This window comes from Rhinolophus sinicus, chromosome 4, assembly GCF_057876585.1.
Source record: "Rhinolophus sinicus isolate RSI-liver-muscle chromosome 4, RSI-T2T, whole genome shotgun sequence".
In the NCBI taxonomy this organism is placed as follows: Eukaryota; Metazoa; Chordata; class Mammalia; order Chiroptera; family Rhinolophidae; genus Rhinolophus; species Rhinolophus sinicus.
In genome coordinates this window covers 5917454-5932260 of record NC_142504.1, presented here as the reverse complement: position 1 = coordinate 5932260, position 14807 = coordinate 5917454, and the positions used below count along the sequence as shown (strand labels likewise).

The 14807-nt window shown below is 40.6% G+C and overlaps 1 protein-coding gene across 2 annotated transcripts in view; it reads right to left on the bottom strand.

Moving 5' to 3' along the window:
• IMMP2L (inner mitochondrial membrane peptidase subunit 2) overlaps positions 1-14807 on the bottom strand; it is a 691614-nt gene that overhangs the window by 249449 nt on the left and 427358 nt on the right. The gene's annotated exons all lie outside the window — the stretch shown is intronic.

Here is a 14807-nt window from a genome sequence, read left to right as displayed (position 1 = left end):
CATCGAAGATCCAGACCCAGCTGGGTCACCAACCCAGGCACACTGAGGGAAATCAGAAAACGGATGCTCATGCTGGCGGCGTACAGGGTAGGTTCAGAAAGCATAAAGGGAGGAGAGAGTCGCAAGCACTGCCATATTCCAGCCAGAGAAAGAGTGTTGAGGGCTCACGACCACAAACGGAGCACAATTTCAACTGAAGACAAGTTTGAGGTATGTATGGCTTCAAGCTGACCTAATGAGGCTATCAGCGCTTCAAAAAAAAAAAAAAAAAAAAAAAGAAGTCAAGACGAGGCCCAGGTGCTGAGAGTGTCCCTAGGATGAGATGTGCCAGGTGCCCCATCACCATGGAAGGCAAGAGGGTGCTACAGAGATCAGTCAATGAAGGTGTCGATTATGAAAAGGGTTGTAGAACTCAGTGGCACTGGTGAGTGGGTAGAGACATGATGGTAGGCAGTAACAGAGGAGGGAAAGCAAAGAATCCGCCAAACTGTATGCGCTAAGGGGCTGCGGGTCTATTACCCGTGGAAAGAGGGACACCAGCGTGCTGGCTTCATCATGTCGTGTTACTGAGACAAAATTCTAAATGGACTTTGTTTGTTGAGAGCAATGTTCATTAACACCTAATTCAGTAACACCTATAACTAAGTGCTGGTTAGACTCTTTACTTGGAGAAACCCAGCCCTTCCCCTTTTCCTCAAGCCACATGCACCCGAAATAGACAAGCATATGCACTATCATTAAAGAATAAAACACACATAAAAACACATGCTCAAGGGACATTTTCTTTCAGGGACACAGGACATTTCAAAAACAGTTTGCTGAAGGAAAGAGGCCTCTTGCTATGACATCTCTCTAAAACGAAAGCTGAGGGGAGAAGGCCATAAATGGAGACTTGCAGGGATATTAAAGACTTCTTTTTGGACCAAGATTGTTTCCTGTACTTGAGTGCTTATATTTCTGTCCAAGACGTCTCTTTGGCATGCTCTGATAGTTTGCAATGTTGCCACCAGGCAAGAAATGAATTCCGGCACCGTGTTGTACTGAAGACTGAAATAACTGACAAAGAGTGTCAAATAATTCTTTTCTCCATGAACAATGAATGAGCGAATAAATATACACATGAAGAGAGAAACTCTTCAATGCTTGTGTGACTTTGGTAGGTTACAGATCATTCCTCCAAGGAAGAAGCCATACCTTGCGTGGGAAAGGGCATGACATAAGCCTGGGATTGCCATGTCTCTGAGAGGACAGTTAGAGCAAAAATCTCATTATTCCCACTCATGCCATATTTCCCTCTGGGACTTCAAAGTCTGGGAAGCATGTAACTGGAGTTCACTTTTCCAGCGTCATTTCTACCACATGTGTGGGACAGGAAGAGAGCAAGTATGTCAACTGTCAGCCCTCTGCCGAATAACATAGGTGTTTAGTGAGTTGCAGTGTCAAAAGATACGCAAGAAAACAGAATTCTGGGAGGAGAAGAGCTGAAATGTGATGCAGCTCGAAGGTAAATTAATAAAAATAAAAAATGTTCTATGGCCATCTCAGGTAATATTTGATCGAGCTAGTTCTAATATGCAGTATTTCTGATGAGATGTACAAGCATGACTTTTCAGAGTAAACAATGCAGTCATTTCCATTATTTTGAATTTATATTAGTTGCTCCTCTGAGGAGATTCAGCGCCTCAGACAATATGGCCGCTGCCCTCCAAATTACCTCACTATGGTACTGAGAGTACTTGGTAACAGTGCAGCTAGTAAAATAAAAACCAATGCATCCATTTCCCCACTTTCATAGTTTCCCAATTTACAGTGAAGGTATTCACACACAGTGATGTTTATATAGGATACTAACACCGAGGCAAATGAAACATAAGTTGAAAAGGACACACACTTGACATCGAAAAAGTTTAAATAAATCTTGATAGAGATTAAGCTTTAGAAGGCAAATAAATACAGATTTAGAAGATATATATATATATATATATATATATATATATATATATATACCAGAAATTTATATATAAAATTAGCCTCTCTGCAGTTTTAGGTAAAGTTCAGGTGGCTACATGTACATAGGATCACAGAATTGAATTTCAGAGGTGACCTGGTCCGACCCTTTCGATTACAGATTTATGTGCAAGGGCTTTAGCTTTTATCTTACAGATGAGGAAATTGAAGCTTAGAGGATCCACTCCCTGTATCTTATTTCTTCAGAACTTGCTCAAGGCTCCTTGAAAGGCAGAAAATGGGAATACAGTAAGTTCCCGTAAGAACATTTGACAGTAGGGAGAGGACAGGAGTTACCCGTAGTTTCATATTCGGCAGCTTTTGTACATTCAGCAGCTTTCTGTCACATACCCAATATATTGTGCACTGTGTGAGGTAGGCACTGGGGCTATCACAGTGGGCTAGGCTGACAAGAGTCCTGGCCTCACAAACCTCACAGTCCACTGAGGGATACAGACAAGTAGAAACAATTAGGAGACGCTGAGATAAAGGCTATAAGAGGAGTCAGTAAATGATGCCAGCTGGGACTGTTGGGGTAAGTGTATGCTGGACTGGCTAAGGCCTTGTGAGCCATGCTAAGAGCTTTAGAATTAGTCCCAAGGGCAACAGAGAACCATGGAAGGCTTTTAAGTAAGAGGTAGGCACGAGCGTATTCTATTTTAGAAAGATGACTTCTGACTGAAGAAGGCACGTCAAAGCAGGCAGACCAGTGAGAAGCCTGCTGCAGTTCTCACACCAAGACAGAAGTCAGCGTCCTGCCGGGATAGAGAGAAGCAGCCTTAGATGTTGGAGGTGAACTCAAAGAACTTGGTGACTGGCTAACTGTCAGGTCTGAGGGAGATGATGAGTGGTGTCCACGTTCCCGGTCTAGTCACTGGGTAACCAGGAACCATTCACATATAAACAGAAACACAGGAGGGAAAAGAGCAAGCTTGGAGTGTGGAACATGCATCACCCCAAACCAACCCCTCTCACATCCAAACTCACACATACAGCCCCGCTGACAAGTGGGGGAAAAATTCATTGTATAGCAAAGTAGCCTAAGCCCTATAAATGGGGCATTATTAAAGAGTTAGATCTTAATTAAGAATATCTTTTATTCAAGTTTAGTTTGTGGCACATCTCAACAGATTAAACATAAAGTAGTCTGCTTACTTTTATTTTAACTAAAAAAGCCATGTTTACTTCATTGTGTAGTCTGAACACTACCAAGAAAAATTTTTTGGAAGACAGACATGTGAAAAGTTCCCTCAGGGTGTTCTTGACTGGAAGGTGGTGGTCAAGCCCTGAAAACCAGATGTATTTCTAGCTTTTATTGTGTCAAGTATTCATAGCAAGCTTCATTATTTTGCTGGCAATTACCTTTCAGAACTGTAGATCCACTCATAATCAGATAGAAATATAAATTGCATTTTAAATGTAAATATAAATGACTCCTACATTAATCTTTGTTTGAATTATTGACCTCTGTTAGTTCTTACAATCAAAAGTTGACTACACATATGCATTTGTAAAAGGCTTGAATGTGACACCAAAAGCACAGGCAACAAGAACAAAAATGGACAAATGGGATCATATCAATCTTAAAAACTTGGTTATCACAGGACACAATCCACAAAGTGAAAAAGCAACCCACGGAGAGAAAATAGTTGCCCATCATATATCTGATAAGTGGCTAATATCTAGAATTTGAAAAGAATTCCTACTACTCAACAGCAAAACATCAAATAATCCAATTTAAAAATAGGCAGAGGATTTGAATAGACATTTCTCCAAAGATTATATACAAATGGCCAACAAGTATGTAAAAAGATGCTCAAAGATGTGGGCATCAGAGAAACGCAAACCACAAAAACAATGAGATACCTCACCGACACCTATTAGGTCGGCAACAATAAAAACAAACAGAAAATAACAAGTGTTGGTGAGGATGTGGGGAAACTGAAACCCTCATGCATTGTTGGGGGATTGTAATAAGGTGCGATTGGTATGAAAAACAGTAAAGAGGTTTCCCAAAAAATTAAAACTAAAACTGCTACGTAGTCCAGCAATCCCACTTCCGGGTATACTCGTATATCCAAAATAATTGAAAGGAGGGTCTTGGAGAGATATTTGTATACCCGTGTTCATAGCAGCACTATTCACAATAGCCAGGAGGTGGAAGAAACCCACATGTCCAATGACCAGTGAATGGATACACAAAATGTGGTAAATCCATACAATGGAATATTGTTATTCAGCCGTAAGAAGGAGGGAAATCCTGTCACATTCTACAACATGGATGAACCTTGAAGACATCGTGTTAAGTGAAATAAACCAGTCACAACAGAACAAATACTGTGTAATTCCACTTACATGAGGTCTCTAGAATAGTCAATACCATGGAAACAAAAAGGTAGAATGGTGGTTACCAGCGGCTTGGGGGAGGGGGAAAAGGGAGTTGCTGTTTAATAGACACACAGAGTTCCAATTCTGCAAGATGAAAAAGTTCTGAAGTCCTGTTTCACACAGTGTGAATATACTTAGCACTACTGAACTGTACGCTTAAAAATGGTTAAGATTCTGTTTTTAAACCGTCAATTTTATGCTTTGTGCTTTTAACCACAAAAAAAGAGACCACATATTGTATGGTTTTCTTTATATGGAATGTCCAGAATAGGCAGCTCTGGAGAGACACAAAGTAGATTAATAGCTGCTTGGGGCTGGGTAGATGGGAGGTAAATGGAAAATGACTACTGGGTACGGGGTTTCTTTTGGGGGGTGATGAAAATGTTCAGCAGTGAAATACCTGTGATGGTTGTACAACTGAATGGATATAGTAAAAGCTGTTGAACGGTATAATTTTTTTAAAAAGGCTTTTTGATGTCTAGTGATTGACACACTCATGCTCCCTCTTATACAGCCTCTCTTCGCTACCAAACAAAAACTGCTAAGCAATTCCAAACTATTCAGCACCCCTCAAACACTAAGAAATATTATAAAACAGCTCTTTCAGATATCTTCATAATTATTTTCTCTGAGCCACTGCAGTCAACTCCCTGGGAATTCTAAGACAGCAAACTAGAATGCAGCATTAATAACTAAGAACAATGGCATAAAGCCAGAGAATTTCAAGGATAAAAATATGAAATTCCCTTGCCGGAGATTCAGTATACATTGCAAAAGCAACTATGGGTGTCAGCCAGATGTTTTGACATCTTATCTCAACATCTAAACTTAAAGCTACACCTTCAATTTGCACTAAAATCCTGTGTTTCATCTAAGTTAAACTCAGATAAGAATTTAGTATGAAGAAGATTAGTTATAAGAATGCGTATTTGTCTTCTTTCACCCCTCGAATTTGAAAAAAACATGCTCTGTAATTTGTAAGTATCTTGCACTAATATAACCGTTTTGAAGATATATTATGTTTACACTTGAATAACAGTTTGAACAGAAAAATGAAGTCAACATTTCACTAAAGTGACAGCGACGACTTCATTTCAATAGACATTTCATTATAATTATAATTAATAGAACTCCTAAATATCTTGGCTTATTTTTACCTCTATTGCTATTACTTGTTTTCCAGTAATCTCAAAAGTCCAGATAATATAATACCTGTCACTTTTAACAGAAATGACTGGGTCAGCTGAAAGGAGTGGTCAGGATATGCAACTCTGGTGCCGAGAAAACTGAAAGGCCACAGATCAGTGAGCAAAACCCAGGAGGCTTCAACACCCCAATCCTGGTTACAGGAGTTGTCTAAGGTCTTATTCCTTTCAGTTTACTTTCTGCCTTTATGTTTGATACAATCCCTCCTTCATCATCATATTAACAGGTGGGGGTCTCTCTAGCTTTCACCTTTGGTGCCATGTCACATTCTCTCCCCTAGTTGACCCAATGCAGCCCACCCTCCCAACACACAATCACACACAAGATACTCCCACCCCCCACCCCTCCCCACCCCCAGGGCTCAGGCAGCTTTAGACAAGAGCCTGAGAAGGCAGACAGATGTCGCAGGAACTGTCAATAGAACACATGCTGCAGGGACAGCGTCAGAGAAAACACCCATTGAGCAGAAAGAACGGCTCCCGAGTTTACAAAAAGATGTCATCCTGAGTGATACAAAGGCTTGTTTGTACAAAGTAACGAAGCCACTTAACAATGTATGTTGGACAAACAGTCACCTTGGAAAATGAAAGAGACGGGGATCTTTAGTGCATTTAGACTCTAATACAGCGTCTCAATCACCTGAAGTTACAACTATTTTAAACTGTCTTTGTTTGCTTTTCTATTTTTCAGTTCTAAGGCGGCATCATTATTCTATTATTTGAGCTCAAGTTATTTCTCAGAAGTAGGAAAAACCTAATAATTCCCTGCAAGTACATTATTCTGAAAGGTTGCAAGACAGTTTTCACTGCTGCAGAGCCAGCCTGGGTGTGACTGGGGAGCCAGACAGAGGTGGGTCCCAGGGTCAGGGTTAATGGGACGGTGTCGGCAGCTCTGTGGAGCAAGCGTTGATACCACTGCAGATTGTGCGTGAACAGGTGCTAAGGAATCTCGAGGTGCTTCGCGGAAGTAGTGTGAAATGGTATGTGAAAGGGAGGACATTGAAGCACAGGGCAGTTTCCGGAGAAAAGAACCATTTTCTCCCGTCCAAATGAGGAAGTTAACTCCAGGCTGCTCTGTGGTTAAGATCTAAAGAAGTAGAAACACTTCCAATAGTAACTAACACTTACATTTTGCACGTACCAGCCGCCATTCTAGCAAATTTGCATATATTGTATGAATCTCAAACCACTACCCAGCAACCCCAAAAGATAAGTAACATGATTGTTCACATTCCACATAAAGAGAAACTGAGGCTCAGAGAGGTCAACTGACTTACCTGATACCACACAGCCAGTAACTGGAGAAACCAAAATTTGAATCAAATCATGTAACTTCAGAGTCCATGCTCTTAGCCAATAAAAAATAGCATGCATTTTTAATAAGTATCAGTATTCTTTATGAATATCCATTTCACAGTGGCATTGATTTTTTTTAAAAACCCATAGGCTACACCTACATATACATGGTCCAATCTTCTGAATACACATGCTTGGTTAATTAAGACAAATAGCTGAGTGAGTAGCTGGGGTGTAAATAACATCCAAATGACACAGTGAGTGTATGTCTAGATACTGCACAGATACTTCTGCCCTTTGAACATGGAGATGATAGTCTTTGCATTCTGAGCATACCTCACCACGTAAACACGCAGGAGATGTGCTGAATATGGATAGAAGGTAAATAAATCAACACTGCATAAATGAAAGGCCTGGTGACAGGAAAGCACGCTGACGAGGGAGGACCAAGGGAGACAATGGTGACTGAGCTCCATTGCCACCTTTGCACATGGCTTCCTTCCTCTGTGGGAACTCCCGGTCCCGGACCCCTTGGCTTTGCTGGGCTCAAAGGGATGCAAGGAGCCCGGGGGCAAAGAGTGGAGTCAGAAATCAGAGAGAGGGCCTGCGGTGGGGAAGGGGCCGTGTCGGAGTCACAGGCCTGCCCACCCATCCAGCAGTGCTGGCAGGAGGGAAGCTTCTGGGACCCGGCTTCAGGGGAGGCGGCAGCAAGGTGGCCTCCTACCTCCTTTTCAAAAAACCAAGAGGTCAAACTGAAAGAGAAAAGGATTTTGCCTCCTCTTATCCAGGGTCGTCTGTCTCCCTTTGAAAATGATGTTAGAAAAGAAAAGGCAGGGTTGAAAGGCAACCCAGAAGAAAGATTCACGCCTGGAGAGTTAAAATAGCTTTTCAGAACCAGTGCAAATCCGCAGTTACTGCCTTTGGAAGGGACCTGCCACCGCGGACTTCCGGAGCCTGGCCTGCCTACACTGTTAATTATTCCCTGGAAAAAAAAAAAAAAAAAAAAAAATACTGGAATGAAGGGCACAAATTGGAAGGAAACTCAGTGACCTTCCTTCTCCCTCTTTCCTGATTTGTACCTTCCCCTCTTTCTGGAACACTGCCATACGTCTCCACATTGCAGCCAAAACGCCACCTCTCCATGAAGGCTCTCCTGGTCTCCAGAACGACACTTTATCTAGGGAGCTCTCAGCTGTGCTCTGTTCACTTATTCAACACGTGTTTATTGCACGTCTGCCACGTGACAGGTGTCACTGTAGACACTGGAATTGCAGTGCAAATGCCTGCACCCAGGGCACGTATGTTCTACTGCAGTATATTGTACACTAAGTGACACATAGTATATATTTTATAAGCCTCTTATTAGACAATAAGCTTGTAACAGGCAATTCATGTTGCTTACACTTTTGAAGTCTCATCTTGCTTAGCAGAATATCTCACATAGAGTAGGCGACACTTGAAAAAAGATCAGTTAAACCTTTTGAAGTCAATAGGAAATCAATATTTCTATATGGTTTTGGAAGATGCTACCTTGGATGGACCTTCAGGAGAAAATTTCACCTTTGTATTTGGCACATATCTCATCTTTTACCACCTACTCTAGACATTAAAGTGTAAACACACATACACTTGGTCAGAGGAAAGGAAAAATTCCATTTCTATTTCCAACGTACTAAAAATGATAAAGCAAAAATCTTAAAGACAATGTTATGAAGCTTCTGTTTCCCAAAAGGGTGTTTACTGGAACAAATTAAGGAAGAAGGTGAGAGAAAGCAGCTTTAAAATCAATGACCGACATAATTCAAATTATTTTCAAAGGAATCTGAAAAGCATGTCATGAGGTGTTTCTTAAATTCCTGCTCAATTTGGGAAAGTGTGACAACCTGTAATAACTGGAATAGATCACGTACTTCCTCACCTGGTTTTAGTCTCCAAAACAGCCAAGTGCATTGATAAGAACCACACATAATTAATGAGTGTAATAGATTTAAGTCACCAATAAATCACTTAGTAGTGGCCACACTATTGAAAAAGACACTGCTCATTACAGATAGTGAGTCTACTGTACACTATTAGTTACCCCGGGAAACCACAAAAACAACACTGAAGTTAGAGATTAGCCACTCCCTCAGGGGAGATGCAGCTCGTTCTGGGATCCAACCCATCTTCCTTCTCTTGTTCCTCTTCTCATTTCCTTTTCTCTTTTATTTAGCAGATATTTATGTTTTCAGAGGCCTCCGCACATTCTATGTGCAAGCAAGCAGGGCGTGAGTAATAAATACCCTTCGCAATTTGATTATTCAGGCATCCTAATCAATCAAGAGGATTTCTTAGGGAGAAGGGCCTGTCCTGAGCACTGGGTTACCCTCCCCGCCAAATGAACCCACACTGGCGCTGCGCAGCCAACTCCCCTAGTCTGAACATAGGGCCACTTTCTAAATCTCCTATTTTCCACCTACGTAAGTATAGGTGGTGGGCTTAGCTAGGAGGCTAGGGGGGAAGGGGTGAAGACAGGTTGTGCATAGCAGAAATGTGCCTCTCTGGAAGCATGATTTCAGGATTTAAGTGGCGTCCTTAGAATGAAATACCCCCGCCCCGATCAACCCAACAGAGGAAACAACACCCAAGCTTGACACTTGGCTCACATTGCCACCATTTTCTGACAGGTTCAACGTCATGAGTCAATCTACTTAGGTGTTTCTCAACTTTGGGTGTGGAGATGAATAGGCCCTCCAGAGGTGCTGGGGGGTGCGGGGGGAGCAGGACTTTATAAACTCTACTCCCACCCAGACATTCCGAGACCCCCTGCTCCCTTTAAGAGTCTTAGGGATTAGCTGCTGGTGATGGGAACATGGAATGCTTCTTGGGAGTGTTAGGGGAGAAAACAGAGAAACACTGACCTGTGCTCATTCAAAACCTTGGCTCTCCTCAAGGGCAGTCTACATGTCCTATAGCTCCAGGACTAAGGACAAAAGCAGATGGGGCACCAATTCATGTCATGACATCTAATCGCTGGGTCACCCAATCAGCTGACCCTTTCCCACCATCTGTGTAACAGACCTGAGATGGCTTTAAAAAACACCCTGGATCTCGGATCAAAAATAAATGTCATCCATTTTTAATGTTGACCTTTCTTTCTTTTTTTAATGATAAAATGTTGCTAAATTGAATGAGAAAGACAGCAAACACCCAAAGCAGATGCAACTCATTTCTCAGCTATGAACAGACACTGCACAAAATCACGTATGCAGCGTGGACCCAACTGCTCATGCCCTCAGTACAAGTGTCGTACATAGCGTAGCAATACAGCAGGGCTGCATGGTCGCAGAAGACCCTGGGAAATGCTGCTGTAGCTATGAGGATGCGACGTGTGACCTGGGGCCTGATGAGATTTCGCACCTCTTTCAACAGTGTGCTGATGGCAAGTTGTGTTGTTTGCTTAGGATCTGCAGTAACATAAAGACTTATTGAAAGTCAACTTTTGATTTCACGTACTTTTTATATCAACTGAATACACTTGCCAACAAAATGTTATTATTTCCTTGTAAAACTGATTTTTAAATACCAAGTGCTCATCGCCTTGGCGAAAAAGAAAAAGACATAAACAAATCATCTAGATTATTATAGTTTAAAAGGCCCCCTTTCAAACAAACATAAATATGTAACTTTAATCAAATCACAGGTTCTTAACTTTATGAACATTGGGGGTGGGGTGGATAATGTACGGGCTTTAGAGGGTTACAAAACCATCTGGAATCACACAGGCATTTCTAGGGGCCAACAGTCATGACTCATCAAATTCCCAAGAGTGTAAATGACCCCAGACAGATTAAGAATCCCTATTTTAGAGAGATGGGTGAATAAATAGTCAAGGGTATTTTCCACTGTGATCTCAAGACACAAGGGAAAGCAGAAAGTATCAGTAATGTGTAGGTGGCCACGTTAAACACGTATCTGACCAGAATACTGGGCCATGGCGAGTTGTAGCATTAGACTATGAATCAGGAACTTATTATTTGAGGGAACTGAAGTAGAGAATGCAGCGGGTATCAAAGGCAAGTAAAATTCCAGGTCAAAGTTTCAGTAAGATGTCTCATATACCTAAAAAAAAAACAACCTCACTAAGCTATAATTGGCTCACAATAAGCAGTAAATATATAAATTACACATTTGGATAAATTGTGACATATGTATACACCTGTGAAACGGTCACCACAATCATTATGAACCCAACCATCATCCCCAAAAGTTTCCTTGAAATCCCTTAGTAATCCCTTCCTCAAGTCCTGTCCCCTCGCTATATATTAGTTTGCATTTCTCCTCATTTCATATAAATGGAATCATTCTGTGTAGTTGGTTGATCGGTGACCCCCAAAAGCTATGTCTATGGCCCAATCCCAGGAACCCGTGCGTGTTACTATATTTGGAAAAAGAGTGTCTGAGTCATGAGTTCAGGATCTTGAGATGAGATCATTCTGAATTATCTGGATTGAGATAAATCCAATTACATGTGTGTGATATCACACAGAGAACAGAAGGTGACAGGAAGAAGGGGCAGAGCAGCATGGAGCAGCCCCAAGTCCTAAGACAAGGAATGCAGGAAGCCACAGCCGCTGAAAGAGGAAAGGAACAAGACTGACCTCTAGAGCCCCTCCCGAGAGTGCAGTCGGGTCAACACCCCCAGGTTTCACTTCTGGCCTCCAGTATTGTGAGGGAATAAAGGTGTTGTCATTTGTCCTGGGCAACCACAGGAAACTAATACATATTCCTATTTGTCGGGCTTGTTTCACCCTGCAAAATTATTTTTAGAGTCATTCATGCGGTGGTAGGATCTACAGTGTATTCCTTTTTTTATTGCTCAGTACTATTTTGCTGCGTGCACATATCAGCGTTTGAGTCTCTATTCAACAGCTGATGAACATTTGCATCGTTTCCAGTTTGAAACTATTACAAATGAAGGTGCCATGAACATTTATATATGTGTGTCTCTCTATGGACATCGACTTGCATATCTCTTGGGTAAATACCTACCTGTGAAATGGCTGGGTCATAGAGTAAGCGTATATTCATTTACCTTTTAAGAAATTGCCAAACTATTTCCCTGGCTTTATCATCTTACATTCCCACCAGCAATGAATGAGAGTTCTAGTTTTCAAACATATGGAATATAGTTATTAAAAACTGTTTGAACGTTCTTTCTCCTAATTCTAAGTTTTGGGTTACTTTCATTGGTGATCTTCTGGTCATATTGTATTGCTTTGCTGCACGCCTCGAACGTTTCTGTTGGATGACAGACACTATGAATTTTATCTTGTTGGGTGCTGGATATTTTCGTATTTCTATAATTATTCTTGAGCTTTGTTCTGCGACACAGTTAAGTTTCTTGAAAAGAGTTTGATTCTGTTGGGTCTTGCTTTTAAGTTTTCCTAGGTGGGACCAAAGCACTGTTCAATCCGGGTCTAATTACTTCCCACTGTTCCAGCAAGACTCTTCTGAATCTTGACTTTTCCAGTCTGGCTGGCGGGAATCAGCACTATTTCCAGCACTTTTACTTTTTTTTTTCAGATGGGAGGGTAAATCCACACCCTCTTATTCCATCCTGTTCTAAAGCATAAGTTTCATTGTCCCTTTAATAACCACCAAATAACTGGAACACATAAGACACAAAAAAACTGTAGGACAATTCCCCTGTGGAGAAAGAAAAATGGACAACAAAGAGACGATACCCTGATTTTAACTTGCCCATTTTTAATTATCTTTCAAATATTCCTCAAGTCTATCAGATGCTATTAGAGTGAACGGCTGGTTTTGGGAAAATAGAAAATGACTGTTGAAGAGATTTCCTGAAGTGGGTATTGAAATCAGCATATTTAGGGGAGGGCAGAACTATTGGACTTTTGGTTGCCTATAAATAATCCTTACCAAGTTATCAGATTCTCTAAACAGGAATGAAGATAATTCTGAAACTTCACTATTGTGACTCCCAGATTCATTTCTCAGGCTCCCTTTAGCAACTTCCATCACTACTGCCAGACTTCTATCATATCAATTTCCCACATCACTCTGAAATTTGTCAGTGATATCATGTTTGGATTGTGTGATTTTCTTGCCAGAAACTTGCCAGGAACTCAGATGTCTACAGGCCCCAGGTAGGTAACATAAATGAGTAAATTGGGTCACCACCACCACCCAATCTTTCTGAGAGTCAGTTTCATCATCTATGAGATATAGTTGGCAATGCTGTCTACTTCTTCGAGTTGTTGTGAAGAACAAACGAGAAAGAAAAGAGTTCCTTTGGTAAATCTTAAAAATTGCATGTCAATATTAGTAATTTCTACCAAAAAGAATTATGAGAATCAAATCAGCTATTGTTCACGGTATTCCCTGGAAAATTAGTATTGTACATACCAATTTTTATCTACAAAATTCAAGGTGTATCACCACAAATACTAAAACACATGTTCTCTGATTTCATTGAATTGTTGGTACTGCCTTCCTTTTGACTTGATTTCCTGAACTGATAAAAGTAGGGTTAAAATGGCATTTCATCTGTTAAAAATAGGGCCAAGAATATAATCAATGAAGACTTGCAGCAAGCACAAATAAATTTAGCAAAGAAGATACATTTTATGCACAGGAGAAGCCATCTTACTTTATAAAGGGCCTCTTATTTGGACAATAATTGCAATAGTTTTAATTACCCTGGTGTCCATACCCAGGAGAGATTAGAAAGAGTAATAGAAAGGGCAAGTGAGGAAGCGTTCTGCCACAGAAGCACACACAACTGGCAAGAAGACAGTATCTGACAGTCTGGTATCTGTTAGTCGGACAAGAAACAGAAATCAAAATCAATGTAACGATTCAGTCACCAGATTATTAGGTATTGAATTAAAGGTCAGCATACTTTCCAAAACCATGATCCTGAAAACATAAAGATTACACCCATTCCTACCTATTTAGGGATCACGTATTAGAAAGATTACCACCTAAACAAGATGTGCTTAAATGGTTAACGCTAACTACCAAGAAAAGGCAAATATTGAGAACCACACAGTTCTTAAAAATGGGAAATAGGTAAATCTTCAATGTAGCTTTCATGCAACTATGTACTCTGGCTTACAGATCTAATAATAAGACAGAACTCTCCATGAGGGCAATGTGAGATTCCAGCTTCCTACGGCACTCCCAGCATCCAGCACAGAGATGAAGCTATTTGGGCATGATGTTTACTGAAGTAATAGATGACTTAACGGATGGCTAGATGGCTGCATGAATAATAAATCTCATTTTAACTAATTTATGATTAAATCTTTTTTTTTTTAAATCATTGTTTGCTCCAGAATGGAATTTGAAATTCAGTTATCTTTTTCTCAAAGCCCTTAAAATTTAAACTTTCTATGATTTGTAATAGGCATTTAACAAGTTTCCTGAGTATTTGACATAGTTAAATGTCCTTGCCAACCTGATAAGTCTTCTGGCTAATATTTCCCCCAAAAAAAAACACAATTTAGGAAAAACGCAATAAACAGAAAAATTGTTTTGGTGCTATTCTTACCAAAGTCTCAAGTAGCGCATATTTTTTTAAAGAATGGAATTCAATAGTCTGTAAGAGCCAGAACAATTGTACAATTTTACTTTCATTCTACTAGTACCTGATGCAAATAATTTAAATTCCTATTCCAAGCAGTTAGCAGTTAATGTCTTTTTTGCTCCCTATAAAACCTGGCAGCTCTGTGTAAGATGGCGTGTCACAGAAAAATGTCACCACTTAATCCTCAAAACAAAGTTTCCTTATTCTTCCTCTTATTGCGGAGGAGAGTGGTATTGACATCAAGCTGAAACTGTTTGCCCTCCAATGCTATTATGAATGTGTAACAAAATGTGCAACTTAGATTAGATTACTGGGCTTCT